This window comes from Lepidochelys kempii, chromosome 10 (assembly GCF_965140285.1).
Source record: "Lepidochelys kempii isolate rLepKem1 chromosome 10, rLepKem1.hap1, whole genome shotgun sequence".
Lineage (NCBI taxonomy): Eukaryota > Metazoa > Chordata > Testudines > Cheloniidae > Lepidochelys > Lepidochelys kempii.
The window spans coordinates 35,525,173-35,550,400 of NC_136389.1; the positions used below are offsets into that span (position 1 = coordinate 35,525,173).

At 48.5% G+C, this 25,228-nt stretch overlaps 1 protein-coding gene across 4 annotated transcripts in view; it reads left to right on the top strand.

Moving 5' to 3' along the window:
* The first annotated feature begins 3,420 nt into the window (after positions 1 to 3,420).
* CAPN15 (calpain 15) overlaps positions 3,421 to 25,228 on the top strand; it is a 95,608-nt gene continuing 73,800 nt past the window's right edge. Inside the window, exon 1 of one of the 4 annotated variants that reach the window (XM_073362858.2) lies at positions 3,421 to 3,504. The gene's annotated coding sequence lies outside the window, so the exon portion shown is untranslated. Of the gene's footprint in view, positions 3,505 to 22,555; positions 22,661 to 23,653; positions 23,740 to 25,228 lie in introns of those variants that run through there. The other 3 variants (XM_073362856.2, XM_073362859.2, XM_073362861.2) reach the window with 3 other exon arrangements.

Consider the following 25,228-nt stretch of genomic DNA (forward strand, 5'->3'; position numbering starts at 1 on the left):
GGAAGAATAAATTGTTATTACCCTGATTATGGGAACTGTGCTTGGAACTGTACGTGGCCTTTTGTTACGATGGAGGGATTCACCATCATCTAAGTAGCACTCGCTAGGCAAGGGTCATGGGTTCCAAAACTGTGTGAATGGAGAGAGGCTGGGGACAAGTATTAATACTTGGTGGCATGGGCCCCTTGGTGAGGGCCTTACATGCTAATTGCACTTCCTCCTCTCTCCACTGTGGAATATCAGAGCTAATTTTGATTTCATTAGAAGTCTAGTTACAGGCTGCTGAGCTCACTTTGGGCTGACAGTGCACCAGCACTGGGGCTCCCCTATTATAAGCTGAATTCACCTAAGCGCTGAAATCACTGAGTGTTGTGTTAAGTAGTGGGGGAGCCTGAAGATATATTGTGGAGCAGTTTGCGGGCCGGCTGGCGAAGCAGTTCGACACGGAGCAGTGTGTGGATGGCAGGAGCTGCTTGTGGGCCGTGGAGCTGAGCGAAGGAGTTCGTGGGGCGGCTGGCGGAGCGGAGCGCAGCTGAGTGAAGGAGTTCGTGGGGCGGCTGGTGGAGCGGAGTGCAGCTGCGCGAAGGAGTTTTGTGGGGCGGCTGGCGGAGCGGAGCGGAGCGCCGCTATGGAGCTATGGGGCGGTCAGCTTCAGATCACGTAAGGTGCCTCTTACCCCCGTCCCATTTCCACCCAGGTTGGGAGGTAAAGCTCCGCCGATAAACTTTCGAACTCTGGGGCTGCCCTGACCAGGGACAGAGACTTTTGGGGCATTGGACTTTTGGGGTTGCTGGACTCAAGAACCAAAGGGAAAAGGGCATGCCCCAATTTGCCTGGGGTGGGTTGTTTTTGCTCATGGGTTGTGTTATGAATCCGGTTGGTGGTGTTTCCCCAACATAATGCCACATTGTTTCTCTCTGTTATTAAAAGACTTTTGCTACACTCAGACTATGTGCTTGCGAGAGGGGAAGTATTGCCTCTTGGAGGCGCCCAGCGGGGGTGGTATATATTTGTCCCAGGTCACTGGGTGGGGGCTCGAGCCAGTTTGCATTGTGTTATTGGAATGGAACCCCTAGATATTGAACCCGGCCCTTGTTGCTGCCAACTCTGACGGGCAGAAGGGTTACATGTGTAATTTAATTGAACACCGTGACATACCAAGTGGAGTCTGTAGTACACAACTTTGAAGGCAGTTGTCTTCACAGGTAAAGGTATAGTCCCTACATTCCCAGATGTAGCATTTTTGGGGGGATTGACCTACGATAATCTTGCTTGCGTGCTGTGTGTGGTTTCCATTGACAGTTCAGGCTGGTTCAGTGGTTAGAGCAGGGGAGTGGATGCCAGCATTCTAATCTAAGGGCTAGTCTACACTGCAGCAGCACTTTAACGCGGCTTGCGTAGTTGCGGCAGAGCGCGGGGAGAGAGCTCTCCCAGCGCTCTAAAAAACCCACCTCCACGAGGGGCGTAGCTACCAACGCTGGGAGCACGGAGAGCTGGTGCACTGTCTACATTGGCGCTTTACAGTGCTGAATCTTGCATTGCTCCGGGGTGTGTTTTTTCACACTGTGTAGACAAGCCCTAAGTCTAGCTACCTCATTTAAAATGCCTGTTGCTGCAGTGTCAAAGGTTCTAACCCTTGTGCATTGACAATACTTGCAATTTTATCATGAGTCTCCATATTTGGTGTCTTCTTGAAGTAATCCTGCAGCTCCTTGGTGCTCCTGGAGTCAGGGGACTGTGAGAATCTGAGCTATCATTTTTTAAAAAGGAAGTTTCTAGTCTTCACAGTTGTGGAGAAAAGCTTGAAAACATGATCCTTACAGGCTCAAAAGAGAGAAAGCAAATAAAAAGAACTCCTATTTATTTAAAAAAAAGCCCCATGACTTTTTGAAGGGCCTGACTAGTGATGTTTGAATGCCTAGAGTTGGCACGACTTAACTCATTGCAAAAGTGGGGCACTAAATGCGGAGACTCTTGGATTTTGCTAAGAAATTGTTCTGGCTTTGGGCAACTTGCTTACCTTTTCTGTAAATAAAAATTGGATAACAACTTTCGGCTCCCTGGCAGGGGGTAGTCTGTAAAGTGCTTTGGAATTTGATTAAAGCTGCAGCAAAGCTGCAAAGTCTTATTACTTTGTATTGATTTTTTTCAAAGTATAAACCGCATGCAAAGCAGAGGCCCTTACCTTGGGACAGGATTGAATTTGGGCTCCTGCTGGCACTCTGTTGTTTTTTCCTGACTCCACACGGTCCAGTGAATTGGGGAGAGAATGTCTACAGCTTCCTGTCTTAAACCAGGTCCAGGTGCTGTGTTCCAGCCCAGAGGTAGCTGCATTTCAGCAGTGAATTGATTCTTCCAGGTATTGGGTGGGGGTTGCTTTGAAAGGCAGCATGGTCTAGTGGTTATAACAGGACTTGACACCAAGACTCCTGAGTTCCACTGTTGGTTCTGACACTCAGTGTGCATTGGCTTTCTCTAGCTGTAGAATGGGGGTGAAGGATGCCCAACTTTGTAAAGCCCTTGGAGCCACGCAGGTGGAATGGGCTAGGCTAGTGCTGAGTGTCTGGGATTACAGGTACTGTAGAAGTATAGGGTCACATCTGGCTCAGTATCTGCGATGGAGTCAGGGGACCAGGCCATAACCGGGACACGTGTCCCTTTCCCCCGGCACAGCTATGCAGCCACCTTCTCTCCTTCCCTGCCCGTTCCCCACCCGCTCTGTGCTGGCGGCTGCCCCGTGCAAATCGCTCTGCTGCTGCACCTCAGCCCTGGTGTGTGGGGTCGGGGGCAGCCAGAGCCCCTGGGATCGGGGCGAGCCGGCTCTTGGGGGTCGCGAGGGCGTTGAGCCGCCAGACTCTGCAGCGCCCGCTGCCGGCGGTGGGCAGCGCTGCAGGCCGCTCGTGGGCAGCTGCGGGCAGCAGCAACCCCAAGTGAATGCGCGGGGAGGTGCCCAGCAGCTTGGGCTAGGAAGTTGCATCCCAAGCGCAGAGCACTCTGGGACTTGTAGTTCCCACCTTCCAGTCCCCCGCTCCCATTGTCGCTGCTCCTCATCCCTGGCACCTCAGCCCAATAGACCGCCGCGGCCAGGAGGCCTCCTGGGTTCGGCGCTGTAGCCGCGGCCCCAACAAACCCACTGTCGGGGGTGGCAGTGTGCTCGAACGGACTACAATTCCCACAATGCTTCGCGTTCCACAGCGACTTCCGCTCCGGCTTCGCAAAGCCCCCTGGGGCTTGTAGTCTTCCTGAGCGATTCACCGTGACTCTTACGCTGTCTCCTCGACGTAGCCCCTTTGGTCCTCTATAGGTTGCTGCGCTACGGAGTTGGCGTAAGGCCGGGTTTCTGGACTCCCGGGCAGGCTCCGCTTGAGCTTCTCATTGAAGGGAGAGGAAACAGTTTCCGAAGCAGCTGGGAGCCGTGAAGGGAGAGGGTCAAAGTTACTCTGCCCGGGGGAAAGTGAGGGGCCCGGGGGACGCGAGCTGCAGCCCAGCCGCCTCTCGCCAAAGGTAAGTGCCACCCGCGAGGGAGGGGCGCAGGGGCTGGGGAGTCCCCCCCCATGGAGCCGGGCCGGGGAGCCCCCTCTCTGGAGCCGGCGGAGGGGACGACGAGGCGCTAGGGAGCGCCCCCACCCCATGGAGCCAGGCGGTGGAGTTCCCCCTCCCCAGGGAGCCGGGCGAGTTTAGAGGGGAGGCAAAGGAAGGGGGCAGGGAGTCCTCTCCCCATGGAGTTTTCTACAGCTGGGAAAAGGGGATCCTCTCTGTAAAACCATTGGCTAAAAGGAGGGAGTAGTCAGCAAATGGGGGGCAGCCCTTCTACAGCCTATCTAGCTTTTTGAGCCCCGCCAAAAGAGGGGGATCCCCCAGCATTCTTACCCAAGTAGGAATAACCAGGAGAGAAGAGTGCAGCTGTACCTTGCTCTGAGCCTATCTAGGAGTGCCCCCCCGCCGCCAAATGTCTAACTGGGAATGGAGAGTGAAGGGGCAGTGTGTGTGTGTGTTGGGGGGCGGGGGTGTTGTCTTGTCCTGGCTGGGAATGGGTCCATAGGGTGTAGGAGACAGTAGGGGAAGAGGAACTCCAAGTGGTCCTTTTCCCTGGTTCTTTGTTAAATCACTTGGTGGTGGCAGCATACCTCAGACAAAGGACAAATAGAGATTTGTGCCTTGGGGAAGTTTTTAACCTAAGCTGGTAGAAATAAGCTTAAGGGGTCTTTCATGGGGGTCCCCACGTCTGTACCCTAGAGTTCAGAGTGGGGAGGAAACCCTGATAGGGGTGTTGTCCTGTCCTGGCTGGGAATGGGTCCATAGAGTGTAGGGGGCAGTGGTGTAGCTGGGGGTGTCAGGTTGGATCATTACAGACAGGGCAGTGGAGACTCTCTCCTCTTGTTGAAATAAGATGAAAGCTAAATGAACTGGAAGAGAGACGGTTGCAGGATGGGTGAGATATTTGCTGCTTGAAACTCACTGACTCTCCTAATGGCCCAGAAGCATTTTAAAGCCCTCTGGAAGTTGGGACTGACAATCTTGGCTTTTGCTGGCTATTGCTAATTCACACTCACCTGATTCCTTGTTGGGCCCTGTGCTTTCTGTGCGTTTTATTCCTCACAGTATTTTGCTGTGGTTTGTTCTGCCTCTTGTAAATAACAACCACTCCCTTACCTGCCCAACCTCGCCTGTTACTGCTCAGGGACCTGGCCCTGATGTGCTGTGTAGCAAGGGGACTGCTTTTTATAACAAACCACAAAGTGGGCAGAGCTACTGGGCTCTCTTCTGCTAACACCTGGTCACCTTGCATGAAGAGGAATTTTTAGCTGGATTGGCAAAGTAGATCCATTCTGAAAGCTGGACTGCCTCAGATCGATGGGAACAGCTTCTTAATAGCCAGGATAAAATATGGATAAGAAAACCTGGATGCAGTCCCATATAGGAATATAGTCCAGTAAATATGGGACCAATGGGCAGCGCTGCTGAGGTTGTGGTTGTAATTATTGCTGTATAATAGTGCATATGATGAGCCTAAAATTATGCCTATCCCCTTAATATTTCTGACTTTATTTATAATTGGAGCCAGATTGCTTAAAAAAAAAAGATTACAGGGCAGAAACAGAGATGCTGTGGAACCTTAGTGAATCCCTCCCAATATAATGAATTTATTTATTAACACTTTGCACTTCTGCGGTGCTTTCCAGTCCCTGAGTGCTTCACAAACAGGGATGAATTTAGCCTCCCAATCCCACTGAGAGACAGGGAAGTATTGTTCACGTCAGGTTATATCAAGGAAATGGAGACACAGTCTAGTTAAATGACTGCCTGGAGGTTGAACAGTGAATCAGTGGCAGAGCTAGAAAAAGAACCCAGAAATCTTGCCTCCCATTTGTATGCTGTAACTGCTAGAACAGGACTCCTGTCACTATCTGAAGCAGGGTCATGTGTTCAAGTGTTTAGGTGCTATTGCCTGTTTATTGTATCCACCTGTTGTCACCTGTCTCACATTGTAAGCTCTTCAGGGACTTAGATCTGTCTTTGTGACCCCTCGGTGTTACTACACTGCAAATAAGACTTAAATACATCACTGTAAGTCTGATACAGTGCATGTAATGGGCTCTTTCCTCTAACCAAAGCCTCTGTTATTTAAATAACTTTCATATGCCCTTCTTGCATTCAGACAATTGAGTTTTACATCTCCTCCACCTTGCTTAGCCTGAAAGCAAATTCCATGGAATGGTTATCCTGTGTACTAGCTGGTAGACAAGATTATATACATGCGTGTTTGAAAATGCCTTTTTTTTTTTCATTTCAACAACAGGAGAATACATTTGTGCTTGATATTCTGTAGGCTTTTCTCCGCGATATGCACTAGTGCCTGTGAATAGCCAAATATAATGAATGGTTTTCCTTAATGTACCTACTGCACATGCACAGGGATATTATCAACTGATAGTGGGAGACAGTAATGGTTTGTTCAGGAGTTACCAGAGGCCCTGCTATTAATGTGCTGAGACTTAAGGCTAGGTTGGGCAAAGTATAGACCAGAGCTGCCTTTTAATACAGACAGGGTGGCCCCAAGAGTCTTACGCATCCTAGGTTGCAATGCTACTTATTAATCTGAGTGACCAGATCACAGTGTAGCAGTGCATGTTGGGACCTGTAGTTCCTAGGGGTTGCCTGTTGTGTTAAAGGAAAATCTGGTTGCCATCTGTTCATTGTACGCATTAGGTGTGGTTTTTGTAAATGGTAACAGAAATCTATAAGGCCAGGAAATCATTTTCCTTTCATCTTGAGGCATGCTGAGGACCAGCTGCACTGAGTCTGCTGGGTGACTTCCTTTGCAGCTGCATTGTGGGACCCACTGGCACGATAAGCAGCATAATCGATTAGTTTATGTCTGAGTGTGATCCCGCACTGTTCAAGCCAATGGGAGTTTTCCCATTGACTGGCATGGGACCAGGATCGAGTCTGGCTTGCGATGTTAAGGGATCAAGAGTCCAGTAATGTATTGGGAAAAGTGACTTGCATCACCCCACTTCATTCGGGATGTAAACATTACCCTGTATTGAACTGATACTTGGAATCCCTGAGTACGTATGAGATCCTAATGATCCTTATGAGTAAAAGTCTCTCATGCTTCACTCAACCTCTGTCAGAGCCTTGATCTCTTGCCTTTTGGGACACAAGGGGTGGCCCACCGTCCCCCACTGCTCCCCAGATGTTTGGGGGCTGAAAGGCCTTTGATTGCAGTGGTAGGTTTTTATGTATTTGTGTGGGGGGGTGGGGTGGGGTGGGCTCAATTCCTTGAGGTGGGAAGAGCAGTCTTCCCTATTCTGATGACTTATTGTACAGTTAAGGAGGGAGCCCAGGATGTGCCAGGTGCGTGTTGTCTTTGTAAATCTGAATAAATATTAAGCCATAGAAAAGTTTGAAGTACCACTAAAAGAGTCTGGCATACTGCTAAAGTCTGTGTTACTGAGGTGCTGGAGTGACCCATGTAGGCAGCCAGGTATCCCTGGTGCACAGACAGGCGTGAGTGATGGTACGTGCTGGATTGTGTGCGCCAGACTTGGGCTTCCTGAGGACACCATTTATCTTTGCTCTGAATTCCTCCTGCTTTGGGAGTTTAAGCCCAGCCCTCGGCGTTACCTCAGCACTGTTTGTCCTTGTGGCAGGCTGGAGTATGTATGGTATAATTGGCTTTGTCATGTGGAAAAGAATTCACTGGGTTTTGTCAAGATGGCTTTGAGTAAGTTTGCTGGGTTGCTCCTCTGTTGATACAAGACTGTTGAAATCACTGGGGAGGGATATCCTGGTAGGAGTTGCCAGTGCCTCTCCTCTGAGTTATTGGCACCTACAAGCACAAGCCATATTCATATCCTAGAGCAGGGGTAGGCAACCTATGGCACGCGTGCCAAAGGCGGCACGTGAGCTGATTTTCAGTGGCACTCACACTGCCCAGGTCGTGGCCATTGGTCCGGGGGGCTCTGCATTTTAATTTAATTTTAAATGAAGCTTCTTAAACATTTTAAAAACCGTATTTACTTTACATACAATAGTTTAGTTATATATTAAAGACTTATAGAAAGAGACCTTCTAAAAATGTTAAAATGTATTACAGGCACACGAAACCTTAAATTAGAGTGAATAAATGAAGACTCGGCACACCACTTCTGAAAGGTTGCCGACGCTGTCCTAGAGAGAGAGCAGGCCAGATCTGTTGCTGCTGCAAATTGGCATAGGTCCACTGAAGTCAGTAGAGCGAAGCTAACTCTCACGTGCTAAGGATCTGGCCCCTCGCTTTTGGGGCATGTGGTTATTTTAAGTTAGGCTAGAAAAAAATGAATAGACATTTTTCCTCTCTTCTTTTCCATCTAAACCCTGTTCCCTTCTCTGCTTAGTCCTCTGTGTCCCATCATGAACTCTTGCCATGCATGGGGGCAGATGGGACCATTCTGAGCTGCTAGCATCAGGGCTCAGTATCACTTGGGGAGGAGAGGGAAAGGAATGGAGTTCAGAACAGTGATTGCTCTAAGCTAGTAGTGTTGGGCGTTAGCAGTAGCTAATAGCCAGTCGATGGAACGAGGGGCACCGTGGCTCTGACAAGGACATGTGAACATGGCCTCGCTATGAGAATCCCCCTGGGCAAAGCAGATCCTGCTTGTAATGTAGTTCAGGCTGCTGAGTTAAGGTGTCCTCCTTGGTTTTCTTTCACTAATCCGCCTCCTTCCCCCTGCCATCCCAAATGTAGCTCCATGGGATGTACCTCTGTGAGGCTGGAGTGTATTGAATATGGCTATCAGGTTATACCAGGGATTGGCAACGTTTGGCACGTGGCCCGCCAGGGTAAGTCCGAGGGCTGAGGGATTTGCTGGCTGCCGCTTCCCGCAGCCCCCATTGGCTTGGAGCAGTGAACCGCAGCCAGTGGGAGCTGTGATTGGCCGAACCTGTGGACGCAGCAGGTAAACAAACTGGCCTGGCCTGCCAGGGGGCTTACCCTGGAGGGCTGCGTGCCAAATGTTGCCGATCCCTGGGTTATACTATATATGAGTCTTCATCTTTGCCTTGGACTAGAAGGGGTGGGGTGGAGCAGAACAGGCTCCCAGTACACTGAGTCCTGGGTAGTCTGGAGTGCCAATGCTTGTCTAGTGTTTGTTGATCACTATCGAGGAAGCAAAGGCAGGGATAGGGGCCTGTGCATAACTCTTGCCTCCCCCAACCTTTCCCACGTATTAGAGGCTCTTGCCTTAGTGGATGGAAAATGCCACAGAGGCTCCCTAAAGCTGCTTATTGTTCCTGAGTTAAAGGATGGCGCGGGTGGGGTGTGTGTATTTCCTCACTCTCAGGGGAAGAGCAGCTGCCTCTGTTTTTGGATTGGAAGAGGGAGAGTGCACCCAGAGGGAAATTGAATCCAATCCAGAGAAGTGGGTCACCAGCAGCAAGAGGGATTTTTTCCCCTGCCTTTACATCGCAGAGGATTGCTGTCCTGTCAATGGCGCCAATGTTTGACAGCCCAGATAGTGCTTTTATATTGATGTAATTAGCAGGCCCTGGGGTTTGTTGTTTGTCTCAGGGGCACTGTGCTTTTCACTCTAAATCACCTAAATACAACAGTACGGACTGGAGAGCTGCTCCCGTGGGACAGGAGAGTGTCTGCGGCCTGTGCAGCACCCTTCGGGCTTTTAGAGGGTCAAGTCCATCGCCACTGAGACTTCTTGGTGGGTTTCTTATTGCCTTTGGGAGGAGGACAGCGTCTTGCTTCTTTTGGGACTGGCAGGCTGTTTCTGAAAAGCTTGAGATGATCACATTTGACCTCAGAAATCTCAAGCTGAACATTGGATCTTTCTACCTACATTTCAAAGTAATGATGATTTTGCCTGTGTCTGCTCATTCCCATACAAATGGATCCTGCAGCGCTTTGCTGATGTTGTGTGGGTATCTATACATCAAGATATAAATTGCTTCACTCACCACTGAAATGCAGCTGATTCTGGGACAGCACGTAACACCTGGTTAATGGTGCACAGCAAAACCATGTGAGCCTTTGGAAGGGATGTGAGGAATACTGTATCCATGTGAAAATTCAGGCAGGCCAGATTGAATGGTCCAGACTGGAATTGTGCCAGGACACTGGGATTAATGGCTCTCTTCTTAAAAAACTGCTGTTGGATCAGCAAAGACCGCAAATGGTCAGGACATCTGTTTTTACTCCCTTTGTGAAAGAGCACCCCCTACTACCTGCCAGCGACATAACTGACTTGGAGGGAAGAGCGCCACCTACTGAATCCCAACCACCACTACCTGCAATACCTAGACATCTTCTTGCATCTAGGTATCAACCCAGCCCAGTCCTGCTTAGCCTATTGAGTGCTGACAAGATCATAGCAGGCCTCACTACTTTGTTTTCTGTCACACAGTTCTCCTGTCTGCTGAAAATCTGTCCATCCTATAAAATAAGTGTTTACTTGGAAGCTAAATCATTAAATGCTCTGCCAGGTGACATATTAACTAGCTTGTTTTTGTGCAGCGCTGTTAAGATATGAAGCCCTATTATTCAACTTGAGGCAATTGGTTTCCTTGTGGTGGCAGGCAAGACCGTTGCGCTGTGCTGTGCACTTCTCTCCCTGTCGGCTCGGTTTTCTCGAACAGCTGGAGGATTGAAATGGACAAGGATCTTGCTCTCAAATTCTTGTCCATATCAGTTGCCCGTCTGCGCTAAGATCAGAGCAGACAAGCAGGGTAGTGAGACTGTGACATACCCACGTTCAACTTCCTGTGCCCAAGCACAGTTAGGACGTTTGTATGTGCACACATGCTTCCGAAAGTGATGTGGAACCATCTATCCTAATACCGTCACTTATGCTGCATGTTATCATCTGGCATCAATCTGAAAATGTCTCATTAACTCTGAGTTAGCGGCCATCTTCATGAGGAACAGAAATAAATAGTTTTGGAGCTGGAGTTGGAATGGCCTGAATATCTGGCTGTCTTATAAAAGATGTGCTCTAGGTCAGCAGGAACATACTGGGATTGCTTCAGGAATGACTGGATGAGATTCTATGGCCTGTGCAAGAGATCAGGCTAAAATGTTCGCAGCGGTCCCTTCCAGCCTCAATCTATGAACTTGTACTGGGCCTCAGAGTCTGGAGGAGTTTCTTGCCTGCTCAGTATCACTTTTAGCATGTCTTGTATACTGCTGGTTAGATGCTATTAGCAGTGCCTACATCCAGGCCTGAATTCATGCAGTGGGTCTGATTCTCCATTGCCTTGGCATCTGGCATCCCATGTGCCTGTGCAAAGTATCCGCAAAATACTATGAAATAAAATTCTCTGCTTGCCTGCGCTGATGGTTACCCACTTTGCACAGGTGTAACTGACAGCACAAGGTGGAAGTTAGGTGCAGAAGCATGCTTGTAATTTTAAAGATAAACTGTAGTAAAGTTTTGAGGGTTTTTTTAAACTCCTCCTCCCCACCCCCGTACGATTCACAAAGTATATATCTAAAAGTAGGTAGCCTTGTAGTTTTAACTCTTATTCACTCCACAGCCCTGAGCTGCAGCTGTTCTAGTGTCTCTGTGGGACACTGTGGCCACTCTGAAATGTAGATTAAAGGAGCCAAACAATTACAAACAGGGGTTCTTCGCGACTTTGTCACAGGGCTATAATTTCTCATATGGTGTCTCAGCCCAAAGGAGACTGGGAGCAGGGCTGGGATAGGGTGGGTTTTATTAAAATCCATTGAGCTGGTTTAGAGATTTGAGAACATGGGGGAAATGCATCTTTTTTAAAATAGCTGTTTTTTTGCAGTAGGATAACAAAAATTAACCTTTAAACTTCAAAGCTTACTAGGTCTTAATGCTCACAGGGGACAAGCGCATTTAACCTATTCAGAGGAATCTTTGTTCATAAATTTCTAGTAGATGCAATTGCTAATGACACACTGGCCATGCCGAATAATTAATGTCTGTTACTGTATTTGAACACGCAGGCAGTGGGACCATCCGGAGAGCCGGGTGGGCATGTGCAGATCCCTCTGGAGATCCTGCCCCTGTTCCTGATTGTGGGAAGCTACCCAGAGTCCGTATTGTTAGGATCCTGCTGAGTTTTCTAGGTGTCAAAGAGCCCTCATTGAGCTAGTGACAGCAGAAATGGTAACAGAACAGTGAGGCGACAGCCTGTTCTGAACGGAGAGCAAAAGTCTCTGTGTAACCCCTAACCACAACAGATAGGCTCCTGTCTCCAGGCAGGTTCAGACACTGATGCTGTAAGAAGCCCCAACGCCTTCTGGGAGTTGTAGTTCTGAAGAATCCACAAGTATCGTGAATGACTTAAAAATACGGAGTGTATTGTATGCATTGGTGAGGTGCTCATCAGCATGGTATCTCGACAATGGTTTATTCATATATTCGTTTTCCCTCCATTCACCGACCCCACACCAGTGTCAGTTGGTGCTGATCCTAGCAGACTGTAGCCGTCATATAAATAACAGGCCAGATCCTCAGCTGGTGCAACTTACATGCATTGATTATAGTGGCACTTTGCTGGCTTACACCAGCTGAGGATCTGGCCTATAGAGTGGAAACCAAGACCCAAGCCACTGGTTCACAACCTTTTTCTATTCTTATCATGGATGGCAGGAGGGGTTCTATCCTTTCTCTCCCCCTTCTCTGTATCCCCTTACCCCAGTACAGTCTGCACCATCTCCCCTTTTCCCTGTCTGTTTTCTGACTTTTTCCCCTTCACTCTTTGGTAATGCTCCCTCCTTGTATCAGAAGGCTCTGTGCTGCTGGGGCTGGGTTGCATGTACTCTTGTGACCAAAGTGGTGCTGCGACAGCCGGAGAGAGAACCTTGGCCTAGTGGGATGATGGCCTGAGCTTTGCAGCCTTATAAACTGGAGCTCCCCAGACAGTTGGCTGTGTCGGAGGCCATCTCCAGAACCGGGAGGGCAGGCAAGTGGCTTTAAGGAGCCCCATGCTGCTTTACCTGGAGTCACCAGCGTATGTGATATTTCCAGTTTGGGAAGCAGGGCCCACCAGTGGGACAGAGATAAGAAGCGGCAGGGGAAGATGGAGCTAGGGTAATGCAGCTCTTACTGCTCCTTTGCTCCGCCCGAGGAGTGGAGATGGGTGTGTTTGGGCTGGACTTACACCTTCAGTGTTGGCTTGGCTGCTTTTTCTCTAGAGGACTTCTTTCTTGGCCAGTCTCACATCCCAGTGAACTAGGAACATGGCTAAATTGGGCTTATCCTGATCTTGCCTTGTAAGGATCCCATTGTGACGGGTTTGGTCACAGAGACCCCCTTGGGACTGTTACCTGATGTGCTGAAACTACCTCTGAGCCTGTTTTCCCTGCCAACTTGGGACTCCAGAACCTGTCTTGTTTAGCCAGACACGCTACTCCGCTGCAACACAGACCCAGGGTCTGAACCACGACCCCAAAGCTGCAGACTTCAACCAAAACTGCTCAGCAGGTTTCCTATCTCCAGGACGCAGACACCCAGCTCCCAATGGGATCCAAACCCCAAATAAATCAGTTTCACACTTTATAAAGCTTATACAGGGTAAACTCATAAATTGTCCACCCTCTATAACACTGATAGAGAGAGATGCGCAGCTGTTTGCTCCCCCAGGTATTAATCACTTACTCTGGGTTTAATAATAAATAAAAGTGATTTTATTAAGTATAAAAAATAGGATTTAAGTGGTTTCAAGTAATAACAGACAGAACGAAGCAAGTTAACAAGCAAAATAAAACAAAACGCACAAGTCTAAGCCTAGAACATTTAAGAAACTGAATACAGGTAAATCTCACCCCCGGAGATGTTCCAATAAGCTTCTTTCACAGACTATACTTCTTCTTAGTCTGGGCCCAATCCTTTCCCCGATACAGTTCTTGTTAGTTCCAGCTCAGGTGGTAACTAGGGGATTTCTCATGACTCCAGCCCCCTTTGTTCTCTTCTATCCCTTTTTATATCTTTGGCACAAGGCGGGAATCCTTTCTCTCTCTCTCTGGGTTCCCACGCTTCCTTCTAAAAGGAAAAGCACCAGGTTTAAGATGGATTCCAGTACCAGGTGACATGATCACATGTCACTGTAAGACCTCATTCTCCATTCTTGCACGGCTTGCCTGCACCTACCCAGGAAGGTTTTTGAGTAAACAGAGCCATTCAGAACCAATTGTACTAGTTAATGGGAGCCATCAAGTTTCCAAGCCACCATTAATGGCTCACACTTTGCATAGTTACAATAGGACTTCAGAGTAATACTTCATATTTCTAGCTTCAGATACCAGAATGATACATTCATACAAATAGGATGGGTTTCAGAGTGGTAGCCGTGCTAGTCTGTATCAGCAAAAAGAACAAGGAGTACTTGTGGCACCTTAGAGACTAACAAATTTATCTGGGCATAAGCTTTCGTAGGCTAAAGCCCATTTCATCAGATGCATGCAGTGGAAAATACAGTAGGAAGTTATATATACACGTACAGAGAACATGAAAAAAAGGGGTGTTGCCATACTAACTCTAACAAGACTAGTCAATTAAGGTGGGCTATTATCAGCAGGAGGAAAAAAAAACTTTTGTAGTGTTAATCAGGATGGCCCATTTCAAACAGTTGGCAAGAAGGTGTGAGTAACAGTAGGGGGAAAATTAGCATGGGGAAATAGTTTGTACTTTGTGTAATGACCCATCCACTCCCAGTCCTTATTCAAGCCTAATTTAATGGTGTCCAGTTTGCAAATTAATTCCAGTTCTGCAGTTTCTCGTTGGAGTCTTTTTTTTCAAGTTTTTTTGTTGAAGAATTGCCACTTTTAGGTCTGTAATTGAGTGACTAGGGAGGTTGAAGTGTTCTCTGACTGGTTTTTGAATGTTATAATTCTTGACATCTGATTTGTGTCTATTTATTCTTTTGCATAGAGACTGTCCGGTTTGGCCAATGTACATGGTAGAGGGGCATTGCTGGCACATATCACATTGGTAAATGTACAGGTGAACGAGCCTCTGATGGTGTGGCTGATGTGATTAGGTCCTATGATGATGTCCCCTGAATAGATATGTGGACAGAGTTGGCAACAGGCTTTGTTGCAAGGATAGGTTCCTGGGTTAGTGTTTTTGTTGTGTGGTTGCTGAGAGTATTTGCTTCAGGCTGTCTAAGCAAGGACTGGCCTGTCTCCCAGGATCTGTGAGAGTGAGGGATTGTCCTTCAGGATAGGTTGTAGATCCTTCATGATGCGCTGGAGAGATTTTAGTTGGGAGCTGAAGGTGACGGCTAGTGGCATTCTGTTACTTTGTTGGGCCTGTCCTGTAGTAGGTGACCTCTGAGTATTCTTCTGGCTCTGTCTATCTGTTTCTTCACTTCAGCAGGTGGGTATTGTAGTTTTAAGAACACTTGATAGAGATCTTGTAGGTGTTTGTCTCTGTCTGAGTGATTGGAGCAAATGTGGTTGTATCTTAAAGCTTGGCTGTAGACAATGGATTGTGTGATGTGGTCAGGATGAAAGCTGGAGGCATGTAGATAAGTATAGCGGTCAGTAGGTTTCCGGTATAGGGTGGTGTTTATGTGACCATCGCTTATTAGCACTGTAGTGTCCAGGAAGTGGATCTCTTGTCCAGACTAGTCCAGGTTGAGATTGATGGTAGGATGGAAATTGTTGAAATCATGGTGGAATTCCTCAAGGGCTTCTTTTCCATGGGTCCAGATGATGAAGATGTCATCAATGTAGCGCAAGTAGAGTAGGGGCGGTCTCTACACAAAAGAATAAATGGACACAAATCAGATGTCAAGAATTATAACATTGAAAAACCAGTCAGAGAACACTTCAACCTCCCTAGTCACTCAATTACAGACCTAAAAGTGGCAATTCTTCAACAAAAAAACTTGAAAAAAAAGACTCCAACGAGAAACTGCAGAACTGGAATTAATTTGCAAACTGGACACCATTAAATTAGGCTTGAATAAGGACTGGGAGTGGATGGGTCATTACACAAAGTACAAACTATTTCCCCATGCTAATTTTCCCCCTACTGTTACTCACACCTTCTTGCCAACTGTTTGAAATGGGCCATCCTGATTAACACTACAAAAGTTTTTTTTCCCTCCTGCTGATAATAGCCCACCTTAATTGACTAGTCTTGTTAGAGTTAGTATGGCAACACCCCTTTTTTTCATGTTCTCTGTATGTGTATATATATCTTCCTATTGTATTTTCCACTGCATGCATCTGGTGAAATGGGCTTTAGCCCACGAAAGCTTATGCCCAAATAAATTTGTTAGTCTCTAAGGTGCCACAAGTACTCCTTGTTCTTTTTACAACTAGGATGAACACCCTCAGTAGCTTATAAGCTTTGTAACGACACCTTACCAGAGACCTTTTGCATAAAGCATATTCCAGTTAAATTATATTTACACTCATAAGCATATTTCCATAAACATATGAAGTACAATGTCACCTGCTCCTTTTCTCAGCCCAAGGAGTAGAGATGTGTGTGTTTGGGCTGGATTTGCACTTTCAGGGATGTCTTGGCTGCTCTTTTTCTAGAGGACTTCTTTCTTGGCCAGCCTCGCATCCCAGTGAACTAGGAACGGGGCTAAATTGGGCTTATCCTGATCTTCCCTTGCAAGGATCCCATGCCTTCAGGCCCTGTGTTGGGGACAGACCATTTTTAGGGCCTGGAAGCTTTACCCTGGATGCTGTCAGCTTGTCAAAGAGGAGAAGCCTCCAAGATATCCAGAGCTTTGTAGCTAAGAACCAGGACCTTGAACTGGGTTTGGAATCAAATGGGGAGAGGTCAGACTGCAAGGGGTACCTGTGTGAAATGCTCTCACCAAGTCAGCCCACTGTATGGACTGGATGGAGTCTCCTTGGCATCCAGCCTCAGGTGAAGAGTTGGGGTGATCCAGCCTGGGTCACTGAGGCCAGTTTTGGGGTATAATCTCCTGGCCACTTACAGGCATCTCTCACTACAGCTATCTGAGGAGCAGCGATGACCCGGAGCTATGCACTGCCTTCACAAAAGAAGGATGAGGTCAGCCCTTCCACCTATTGCCTCTGGGTCAGTGACTTGGCTAGTTCCTATCATACCCCCTTTTAGTCTACTGCTTGCACCCTGTGCCAGTGTGCCCCTTGGGCCGCTGCCCAGACCCAGCAGTGTGGTCTCCTTGCAATGCATGCAGCAGCCTCTGTGATCACTTTCCGTTTGGTGTGAGCAGCAAACTCAACTCTTGTGTTGTGACTCCCGTGCCTTATTGTCGTACAACTCGTTTTCCAGAGTGAAACTTTTCTGCCTGTCACTGGGTGTGGTAGCCACTACCTGAGAGAGAGAGGGCTGAGATGGAGGAACTACCAGTGCAGTGATGCAGCATGACTGCATGTCTAACCAGGCACCTGAGTGTTACATCTGGAGCAGGTGATATCTGAGCTGCTCTCGTTAATGGCACTCTGAGAAAATCTAGGGGGGTGGTCTTGGAGTAGTTGTGGATTCCTTCCCCACCCACTTCACAGGGGTCAGCTGCTGGTCAACTCTGCATTGTGCGTTTCTCTTGGAGGGAGACCCTAGCTATAGCAAGTACGATGCCATTGCTCGTGCTCTGGTCTGGATAGCCACACCAACTCCCTGAAAGCATCCATGTTATTTTGAAGTCTTGCCTTTTAGGAAGTCACCTGTTCCCCATGTGACCGTTTTCTTTGTTCATTGCTGCTGTGCTGGTTAAGTGCTGCTAAGGCTTTGTCTAAACACACTAGTTATACTGGAGTTGTGAAAGTGGCACAACTCCCTGTAGGGTCGAAACAGTTACACCAGTATAAAAGTGCTTACATACCCTGTATAGCTATTCCCATTTTGGAAGGGGAATAAGCTGCATTAGTATACAGCCGCTTTATACTGGTATAACTGCATCCACACCAGGGATTGTACCTGTATAACTATTTCATTAAGAAATCACTCTGAACTGAAGTAGTTACACCAATATAAAATCTGTGTACTGGTCTACAGTGGTGTAGACCAGACTATTTGTACTTTATATAGAGGGGCCTGGGGTGCGTGTGCAGACATTTGGGCAGTTCTCAGTTATTCCGATATCTATCTTTTTAGGTTTGTTTCTGATGCAAATACCAAATAACAACCTACTGCCTGTAATGCTCATCTGACCTCTCCACTTGCTTGAGGCCAGTTCCGAAACACTGGCCCTCCAAAACCTAGGACAGTGAATTGGAAATAAGGATGCAGTAAATAACTAGTTCAGGGAAACTCCAAACCCTGTAACCTGGAGGAAGGGTTCTCGGTAACTTTAGCTGGCTAACTTACAGATATTAAGTCTTTCGTTCCCTGTATCATGAAAGGAGGCTTGATAAAGCACAGCAAGGGCTTAAGAGCGGCTCTGTAGACTGGGGCAGGGATGCGGTATGGATGCTGCGCATAGCCCTCATCTCTCACATTGCAGGATAAGTTCTGTAGGCAAGATATTGCTACCTAGCTACCATAGGATTTTCTATAGAACCCATCACTCTGGCATCCAAATGTTCCCCAGATGAACTATAACTAAATCTAGATCTGCATTGCCCAAGGGATAGTGTCAGAGGGTGGGATGCCTACTTCTTCCTGCTCCGAGATCTGGCTCTTCCAGTCCCTGCCTGATGCATGCTCCCTCTGGTGACTCTGAAACTCCACATCTTATAGCAGCTGTTGGCTGTGTCCTGTGTTGATGGGCTAGCCCTTCGTCCACTTATCTCTGTGGCTTAGCTGGCATGCAATTACATACACTCCCTTTACCCTGTGGAATATCTTCAGTTTTGTACAGTGACATGGAATGCAATGTGTTTTAAAACCTCCACTGAAATACAACCATACCTGTGATCACTCTACCCACCATGGGGTAGCCTATTAGATGGGTTAGAGGAGGGGTGGGGAAATAGATGCTGTATAAAATGTAGTTAAATCTGCTCATCTCATTGATGGGGGTGATCCTCGACTCAGGAATTCACTTCCCCACTGATCTAACACAGCCAGCCTTTCATGACTGTCAGGGCACAGAGAAAGACCTGGTTCTTTATTCAGGCCTGCCTGAAAGAGCTGTGTAAACACGGTTTCTTTCGCGTAGTTTTTTGGTGAGTTTTTAGTTGACTTCATTCCTAGTTATTTCCAAACGTTGTAGCATTAAGTGACCGTAAGAGCAGCTGGTTCAGAAGGGGTGCATAGTTTGTAAATGGCAGTCAATACAGAGGATCTCTTCATTTTAGCGTCACTTTCATCTGGCTTTCCCTTGTTATTGCTCTAGCTGCTCCCCCGTTGATGCTGCTGTATGGAAAGATGGTGTCAGAAGCACTCATTGCACTGAATCAGGGAGATCTGATAAAGCAGGTCGAGTGAGGAGACAGTGCCTGGTTCTTACTCATGTTTATCTCTAGCTGTGAATGTCCAATAACAACAATCCTACCCTGCACAGGCTGGCACAGCCTCAAACGGGAGGATCGGCTCTTGACCAATCAACACTCAACTGTAGCAGGAAAGAGAAACTGTTTGTTTTCTGGCTGTAGGGGAAATTCAGAGTTAGGATAAATCTGTCTAAAAACAGGAAATTTGTGTGCATGTCATCCAAGCAGCATTATTCTAATGAGAGTCTCGCATGCTTTCCTTTCATGGAATCTTCTTGTTAGACTCCAATGCCTATTAAATATATAGCACATTTGTAGCACACAACATAAAGCTTCCTGCTTATAATGCAACTGTTCTCAATAGGCAGACTGTAAAAGTGAGGCAAACCATTGGGCTGACCGAGATGATAAAGGGTCTATTGCAAGGACTATAAACACAGAGGGGGAAAGGGTTCTGGAAATTTAGACCTGCTCTTAAATGCTTGCAGAGATTGGATGCTGTGGCCTGGCTTGTCTTTCTCCTCCTCCCCTAGCCACATGAGGCACCTGTTTAAACTACTGCAGTGTTGCTAATGAGACCAGCCATGCCAGCTCACATGCTATTGTTAACTCTGTGCTCAAAATCTATCCACAATTGGCTAATAAACTGGAAAATATGAGCAGCCCTATTGCACCTCATTGAAGTAATGTTAATTGGCTTAGTAGAGCACCGGGTTTCCACAGTGTTTGTTTTTTGAAATTTGTGTACACTCAGCCCTGCTTAATCTCAGTTGGCTTGCGATCTCAGTGCTTATTCAGATAAAATGAACTTCCTACTCATAAATCAATGACAGAAATGGGTGCTGGGATTAGTTGCCACTTAAAAGGACACAGTCAGCTGCTTTTCCGTAGCTTTTAATTAGGATTTTGATTCCCCTTTCAAATCTGTATAATCCCCTGTCTTGAAGTTTGTTAGGCATGATAGATTTACTGTACCTGATCAGACAGTTGCTCTGTCTAGCCCTGGTGTCCTGCTTCTAGCTGTGGTCACTGCTTTACTTTTCACCATGCTGTAGACAGAAGAGGTGGAAACTTCTTTGACCTTAGCAGCAATGAGTTTATGACATGAAGCTGGCTTGAAACTGCTATTCCTATTGCTTGTGACCTTTTTGTGTGTGTCATACCCTGATTACAATCCCTCTGTGTCAATGTTGCAAAGTATTAGGAAGTGGTATTAAATGGAGCTCAAGCCAGCCTGGCTCTTGGCTTCTCCTCCCCCCACGACACCCCGAGATAGTCCAGAAACAAATCCCCCATGATCCCAGGTTATAGGGAGTTCAGATATGGAACTGAGAGATGTGGCATATGTGTAGCTCCTATGATGTTGTTAAAGGGGTGGTTTTAAGTATGTGGTTCTGATAATTGCCATTTAGTGACCCCACATTTGATGTACTCTGTAGAAAGGATCTTTCCTGGTAACGGGAACTTGGGTGCTCTCTTCTTGGCACATCACCACCTGTAATAGACTCTGCAGGGAAAATTTTACCCTCCTTTACAGCTCTCTACAAGAGATATTTATCTGGCCCCCATTACTGTATTATCTGAGCACCTCAAAATCTTTACTGTATTTATCCTTGCCCTGCCTCCCAGGGATGTTGCAGTTCTGTTGTCAGCTTCTCTGTGCCTTAATTCCCCCTCTAAGTGACTTGCCAAGAGCATACATTAAATTTATGGCAGAGCACGGAATTGAATTTTGGTCTCTGAAGTCCTAGGCTGGTATTCTAGCCATGAGGCCATCCTGCTCACAACCCTATTGATGTCCCAGAGGTTGTACAGGCTGTGAGGGGGTTTGCACAACTTTGTAACTGATCAGAAACTATCAACAGCATTCAGAGTAGCAGCCGTGTTAGTCTCTATCCGCAAAAAGAAAAGGAGTACTTGTGGCACCTTAGAGACTAACAAATTTATTTGAGCATAAGCTTTCGTGAGCTACAGCTCACTTCATTGGATGCATGATACAGCATTGTTTACTGATGCACAGTGAGCTGGAGTCTGTCCTTTCCCTAGCTGTGCTGGCTCTGCAGGGTTAACTGGTGGAAACGGCAGTGAAAACTTTGTTTTTTGTCACCAAGGCAGCAGTTACATGCAGGGCGCTGACTGTACAAGGAAGTGTCAATTTCTACCTGGCCACTTTTCAATTGAACCGCCCTTAAGCTGCTGCAGCTGCCAGCAGGGAAGCCTATGGGGCTACCTATTGTACCACAGGACCATTCAGACCGGTGCCTGCATGCTGTCATGGCCATGAAGTCTCAGGGCCTTATTTCAGCCTCAAAATATAGGGAGGAGAGGGTTGAAGGTGGTGGCGTTTTGTTGCTTAAACACTTTCCTGCCATCCTAGGGAGGCTGTTTGCTTTCCCAGTCCAGCAGCTGTGACTCCCTAAAGGCATCTGAGGATGGAAAGGAACGTAGCTGTTTCCCCTCCCCCAGTGTAGCTTCTTATTGAAGTCCTATCCACATCCTCTGGAAACCCACACTGCTTCGAACCCCTATGGCATCTTTCAGCCCTGGCCCAATGGAGCCAAACGCTTACTTATTTTATTTACATTTCCCCCTTCCCATCACTCCTCTACGCACAAAATAGACACCCATGCACATATACATCACATGCCTCTGTAACATGTACTCCCCTTGATCGCTGTGTGTGACCCTCCCCTTACCGTTATGATCCTCTTACACTAACACATACGCATTGTGTTACTCTTACACAGTCATACAACACCCCTTACACATACACCCCCTGTAGCTAAGACAGGGAGGGATAGCTCAGTGGTTTGAGCATTGGCCTGCTAAACCCAGGATTGTGAGTTCAATCCTTGAGGGGGCCATTTGGGATCGGGGCAAAAATTGGGGATTGGTCCTGCTTTGAGCAGGGGGTTGGACTAGATGACCTTCTGAGGTCCCTTCCAACCCTGATATTCTATGATTCTATACACTGGGTGACTCCATGACATAAACACTCTTGTGTAGCTATGCACAGCCTTACATACACATTACTATGACCCCCTTATATGCACACCCCCAGTAGCTTACACCCATCACTCTAAAACCCCTTACCCACACATCCTGTAACTATATACACATCAGTGTGTGACGCCCCCCTCCCCCTTACAGCATACCCAGGAGCAGATTTACCATGAAACAAACTGTGTGGTGGCATGGGGGCCCCCAACAACAGCCCCCCCCCAAAAAAATGCAGGAAAAATATCTGACAAACTGCCCTCAAATCCCAGCTGGTGCCGCAGCAGGGCTCAGGCAGGCTGTCTGCATGCCGTGGCTGCTGGCTCCATGCTGCTCCTGGAAGCGGCCAGCTGCTGCCATGTCTGTGCGCCCCTGGTGGGGGGGAGGAGGAGGAGGCGGCTCCATGCACTACCTCGGCCCTGGGCAGCGCATGGAGACTCGCCGCCTCCCTCCCCCCAAGGGGTGCACAGAGATGTGCCAGCAGCAGGGCTAAGGCGGCTCCCTGCCCCCTCTGCCTCCCTCCCTCTGCACCGCTTTGCTCCCGGAAGCGGCCAGAATGACCTATGGTCCCTGGGGTGTGTGTGTCTGTCCGTGCGCTGCCCCGCCCTGAGTGCCGACTCCACAGCTCCCATTGGCTGGGAGCTGCGGGGCAGCGCCTGCGGGCAGCGGCATGTGGAGACTACCCCCCCCCCCCCGTGCCTAGGAGCTGCTGCTGGAGGGCTGTGGGTGCCAGTTGCTTTGGGAGTCATGCCACCTGAGGTAACCAACCCTGTGCCCCAGCCCAGAGCCTGCATCCTTTCCCCACTCAAGGTACCTCACTTTATTTTAGTTTATTTCTCATTACTTATAATAGAGGAGGAGGATGAAGGAGGATGAAGGAGGGAAAATGGGGTGTGTGTGGGTGGGGGGGAGAGATGAGAGAATTGGCTAGGTCCCCAAAAATGAAGCGGCACACAAGGCCCCCCTAACTCTAAATCTGTCACTGAGCATACCCCCAGGAGCTGTGCGCTCCCTTACACCCATCACTGTGTGACGCTACATCTTGCAGGCGCGAAATACACCCCCTCGCTGCCCCCCTGGCATCGCGCTTTGTTTCCAAGGTGGTGCGCAGCTGGCCCTGGGGCTGGAAGCATCTGCTCCGGCTTGGGAACCGCAGTGCGAGCTGTGAGCCATTCGGACCCTGGGCTCAGCCTGCGAGCACAGCGTTGTGGGGCCAGCCCTGCGCTCTCCCGTTTCCTCCTGCCGGGTAGCGAGTCCCTTGCGCCGCGTGTCCGGCGCTGCACGCTGCTCTTCCCAGGAGAGGGGTAGACGGCCGGGGGGATCTCCCGTGCGAGGCGAGGTGGCCGGGCAGTTGCAGCTGCTATCCTAGGGCACTGCCAGAGGCTCCACCTCCTCCAGCCGGCCCACAGTTTGTGGGGAAGAGGGTGCCCCCCCGCCTCCCTGCGCCCCCCGGGGGCTCGGAGCGGCTGCAGCCGAAAGGCGGGTGAGCGGAGCGACCCCACCCCGGGCTGGGCAGCGGCGGGAGCGAGCGAGGCGGGGTCGGTGCGGACCGCGCTGGGCTGTTGCGTTGCCCCGGGCGCGCTGTCTCCCTAGCGGGGCAGGAGCTCAGCGCGCCCACTCGTCGCTGGGAGCCCCGGAACGCTACCAGCCGCCCACCGGTAGCTCCGGAGCCCGCTTCGCTTTCCTTCCCGGGAGCCGGCGTGCCGACCCGAGCCACTTGTGTGAGCGAGAAGCGGAGCCTCGTGCACGCCTGGTCGGGATCGGCTTCGGCTTCGCAGCGGCGTGACCCCTGGAGCTGGCATTGCTGCAGCGATCCCGCCGCCTGCTGCTCTGGGCTGGCCGGAGAGTGCCCTTCATGGGAGAGCTTCACCCCTCGGTCCTCCCGCGCTGTGAGTGCCTGCCTGCCGGCTGGCTGGCTCACTTCTTCTGGAGGCTGCTGCTGGTGGCTTTGGGGAGGGATGTGTGAGCGAGGGGTGATAGAGGGTATGTGAGGGAGTGGTGGTAGGGGTAATTTACTTCCAAAAATCAAATCAGTTTGTTTTGAAAACAGTATTTCCGGAGCAATTAACTGTACCACTCCAAACCTAGTCATTACTGCACTTTAAAACCCACAAAGAAAACACATAGGTGCTTAACTATTATTCATTTCTACTAGCTAACCCCCCACCCCATTCTTCCTTGTGTTGCCCCTGTGTCCTGGAGCAAATGAAATCGATACAAGTACAAATAAGATCAATAGAAGAAGTGCCTTCTTCACTAGGAGGAAAAATCTGCTGTCCCCCAGCTCCAGATGTCCAGGAATTTCCTAACTAGGGAGTGGAAGCCTGTGTTTGTTTTCTCCCCTCCACCTGTGTGAAGTTTTCTGTGGCTTGCTGTATCACTTGCTAAATATATTTAACACACATTATTTACCCTTCTGTGTGCCCTCTCCACCTTTGGAGTTTTACAAATCACTGAATGTGAGATCCTTAGTATTCAGCACTTATATTGCACTTTACCTGTTTTCACACTGCTGCAAAGAATTAACTAATCATGGCTAAATACCCATGTGAAGTAGCATGTAATTATTAGAACTTGCATTCATTTTTAAAAAACACCACTTATTTTTCTGAAGGGCAAATGATGGGTTGGATTATTAAGCCATTCCCTGACCACCACTGTTCTAGACATGGGAGCCGGCATGAGTTCTGCATAAAGTTGAAATGAGGAGGCATCCAATGCTGACACTATGATCCTGCTCTTGCTTGTTTGCAAACTGGATCTCACATTTTTTTAACAACAGGGTTTCCTGTTGGTTAAAGGGAGGGCCATTCTTAGTGCTGAGGGGTCCAGCCCAAGATGAGGTATTTAATGCTTTGCCCAAAGCAATCCGATTTCACAGTGCTGACAGAAAAGTAGCCCAAATAGCGTTAGAGACAGCTCCAGCTTAGCTAGGTTATCCTGACCCTATATATAGATCTCTTCCTTCACCCAACTCCACCCACCACAGAGGTTTACTGAGTAGTATTAAACCAGGATTCCATCATCTCTGTTTCCCAAAATACATTTGTATTCAGGGTGGCTGATCAGACTTCCTGTAACAGACCTGGAGGGGCAGGGGAGGAGGAATGGGACAGGGCAGCAGTAATATGCTGGATGCCAGCTGCTTGCATCATTGCTAACTTATCTTCCACCTAGCAGAGTCTGGGGAGTTAAAACTTGCATGTCCCTGAGGCTTTCTCTTATAGAAGGGGGAAGAGGAGTGGCGTGGCCTTTTCAACTTGGGTGAGTTGCTGAGGAAATGATTTCAAATGAGACTGTTGAGTTGCTTTATCTGGTTGTGCAACTCTGTGCTCAGAAAGATTTTTAATGTTAGATTTCCTTCCCATCCTTTGCTTG